Here is a 4132-nt window from a genome sequence, read left to right on the forward strand (position 1 = left end):
GTGTGTGTGTGTGTGTGTGTGAGTGAATGCAGGCAGTTAATGTACAAGACATTAATGTAGTTTACTTAACAGCATGCTTGCAAAGCATGTGTCATTAACATGAAGATGTCATTATCACCAAGTTGAAACGTACTGTGCATGTCCTTCCTCCAGCGTCACAATTTAGATTTGAGTCCCTTGAGAAAACTCTTTGCAATTCCATGATTGCACAACAAAACACCATAATAATGAATACATAAGCTAACTAGAAATTGTAATTGAAACATTGGGCAAGTCTGAAATATTGTTATTTTATTTAACATTTGTGATGTCTTTACAGGGTATCTCACACTATTGGGAGGCATAAATGACTGACCAAAGTTCCCACCGGCATGATTAGAGCTTTTTGTTGTATATAGTTAATTGCTACTACCAAATTAAACTGTAATGTTAATTTAGTGCTGACTCTTTGGAAAATTCCCAGCTTTTACTGCTGAAATATTGTCTGTGTATTAGGGACCAAGTAATAAAATCATCCTTCCACCATCACTGTAAGGATGTCAGTGTCTCAGGTGATGCCAAAAGGCCGTCAAAATCTAACATATGGCTCACTGATCTCAGTCAGAGCCAGAAGCTCATCCAGTTTCTCCGTGACCTCAGTGCTGGCCAAGTTTTCTGTCACAGGAACACATTGTGTGCTTTACAAGTCTTACTATCACCCGTCCAGAAACCTTTTGAATTTATAAGGCACAGAAGTCTAAATAAGCAAGAGATGAGTCAACCTGTTGTCCTCTATGACCTTATTTTTTTACTGAACAAAAACAGTATCTGTCTCTTTATATTGTTCAACTGGGTGAATACTGTGTGCTACAACAGACAGCAATGAACAGCAAAGGCTAGCTTCAACATTTCCACCCTCAGATGGATGAGGGTAAGGCAAAACCTCCACTTTGACTTATTATTAGTTTGGGGGCAATTTAGATGATGGAAACTGACAATATTATACAGCTTTTGACCTACTTAAAGACTTGCAAAGTAAAATTAAAGAGATAAATAACAGAAACAAGAAAAGAAAAACAACATGCAAGTTTGAGAGCAGCCATCTGTTATGCTGGTATCTGTTTAACCTGCATGGAGGTTGCAGTATATTTTGGTTCGAAATATTGGAGATACTTAAACTTAAGACACCCGCTGCTGCTGAGATGAAAGATTACAAGCAACCACACAATATACATATTATTATTATTATTATTATTATTATTATTATTAATACTTTTATGAAGCGCTAGGAAGTGCTTGACATAACATTTTAATCCCAACATGTAAACCCAATAAGTTATATAACAAAACAAACGACAAGAACTAGTGGCCAGGAATAACCTCCCAGAGGATCCCAGGTTGCATTCAGGCTCGTAGGGAGTCAGGAGGGAGCTCACGCTATGTATTCTAGAGCTCAGCCCAAAATCCACTCCAAGACGGACTGGGAGCCAATAAAGTGACATTATACTGCTGTGATGAGGTTCCTCCTCTTGGACCTGTTTATGAGTCTGGCTACATGCTTTGAATCAACTAAAGTTATTGAGATTTGGTTGTGTTAGGCATGAAGAGTGTGTTGCAGTAATCTAACTGGGATTAAATGAATGCAAGTTTCAAAGTTCTTGGCATATAAACATGGCCTAATTTGTGAAGTAGAAGAAAAAGTTCAAACAATTTAAGAAATTATATACATATATAGTGTATGTATGTATGTATGTATGTATGTATATATAAAATAGTTCATATATATTTGTACTCTTGTGTAGAGCAACAGTATAGCAAACACTGAACTAAACATTCTTCATTTTGTCTGGATGTGATCCGTTGTTGGAAGGATGGAAAGCGTGTAAAGGGGTTGAATATGTCCAGTTTCTCTTTCCATACCGTGAGCAGAGAAGGATGGTAGCTTGTCTCAAGGGAGTGATTCTCTAAATCTCTGTGATCTGTGACCTCCTCTGTTATGGCTTGTATGAGCTAGTCAACTCAACAAGCCAATGGAGAGCCCGGGGCGGTACTATAGCAAATTATTTTAGGTGTACTATTTTGGCTGGAAAACGTAGACCTTTACGATTACAAAAGTTTTTGTATAGTATATACAGTAAGCAGCACTCCGCTTATACTGTGGTCAATTTTGTAAAACATTTTATTGAAAGAAAATGGAAATTTCCTACCTACAAGGGAAGCAAAATCAACAAGCTTAGGCGTGACTGCGCCATCAATACAGTTGTGTTACACATGTGTGTGTTTTGATTCCATTAGTCTCAGCTCTCCAGTATCATGACTCTGGTTTTTCCATCTGCTCATCTCAGACAGAGAACCTGACTGTGTCCAGCTACTGAGTAGGAAGCAGGATTTTAAACTACATACTTCACAAAGGTGAATCAGAAGTGTCAAGAGGGAAATGTATGTATATGTTACATGGTATGGAATAGTCATTACTGGTGACCTGTCTGTGTGTCACTGCATCTTTCCTGCACATCTCCTCCATCGCTCACACCATGCTTCATTTGGGACCATTTCCTGTTATACTTTTAGCTTGTGTATCTTTCTCAAATGTGTGTGATTTTATTTTAGATTTTTAGATTACTAACATTGGATCTAAGTTTGATTAGCTCTTACATGGTCATCTCTGGGACAACAATGCAATACATGTGTTATGCAGCGAACACAGTGAGTTGAGAACGAGAGATGATTTGCAAAAAGAGATAAAGACCATTCCAAAAAGGAGTAAACCAACACCAGTATGATAGATTTCCTCTTAAGTTTGCAATATGAAAAAACACGATTCAATCAATTAAAAATGGAGATTAACAACTTGGAGGAGCTTCAAATTGTTATATGGTTCAGTAAAGCTGAGCACATAAGTCATGTGTAGCACAAACAGTTGTACTGCTCACAGTATATTTTGTTGGTGTGCGGATGTGTGTTACATACGCCACAGTATTTTACAAACCTTTGACCTTTCACTTCTAAGTGTCAGCAACGCAAAACACCCTGCAACCTAAGGGACCTTTTTATGCTCCTTGTTACAGAGGGAAGCTACAGACCAGGAAGTCTGGATGACTTGGTGTGTGTATCAAATGAAAAACTATCCAAATTCCCACTCACGCTGTCTATCAGACTGGGAATTACCATAAAGGATGATGGGACATTACTTTGATTGTTATTTTTCCCTGTTGGGATATATGTTTTGTGAGTCTCATTGAGCCTAACATTCTATGTATATTATATAATTCTGGGAATTAGATACTGTTGACACAGTAATCAGGTATAGAGAGATTACATGATATGACTGGTCCGGCCACTGGGTGGCCTTGTTTGCCCAGCATGCATCTCTATTGGGGACTCTATAGCATTGAGAAGAGGAAAGCAACTGTTTTAAATCTATTGAGTTATTTTAAACCAATGTGCAGCCTTGAGGCTGGATACTGTATGTTGTTTTGGACATATTACATGCAAATATGGTGGGTTAAAATGTTAAATAGTGCCCTCCTATAAGCAAAAGCAGTGACAATGCCCTATTCAGTGTGAATGGTTTAAGTTTCAACTAGTTATTCTTCTTCTGACCCGTTGAGTAGTAGAAGCAGATAAAACCATTACAAATATATCATCACTTATTTGGTGGTTTGTATGCGTCATGTTTCGCTCTGTGACAGTTTTCATCATCCTAGACTTATTATGCCCCTGTGGAGAAAAAAAAAAGTGAATTGACATTTTGGAGAATCGGGCCTTTAGCCTGACAGCAGCTGTTGTATGTTGTAAAGTAGATGCATGGAAGCCTTGTAGCAGTTGATTTAGGTCATAGCACCATCTGCTGGAAGGAAAAGTTCACCAACTAGAGAAGGACTGATTGAATTCACATGTATGCTTGTAGTGAACATACTCTATACTTAAAGGTGCTTTAAGCGATTTTGGGTGATGTTACTTCTTGTTGCCGTTCAAATTATTTTCTAAAAAACCAAGACTAGCTTGCCCCTCCCTCCTCCTCATCCTATCCCCTCCCACTCCCTTCTGTGCTTCTGCGCACTAACCCCCCACCCCCAATCCTTCTTGTCAGTTATTTGCTGGAACATTGTGTGTGTATGCTTTGTGGTGCAGGTGGGCACAGTTTGTTTTT

The sequence above is a fragment of the Etheostoma spectabile genome, chromosome 3, assembly GCF_008692095.1.
Source record: "Etheostoma spectabile isolate EspeVRDwgs_2016 chromosome 3, UIUC_Espe_1.0, whole genome shotgun sequence".
Lineage (NCBI taxonomy): Eukaryota > Metazoa > Chordata > Actinopteri > Perciformes > Percidae > Etheostoma > Etheostoma spectabile.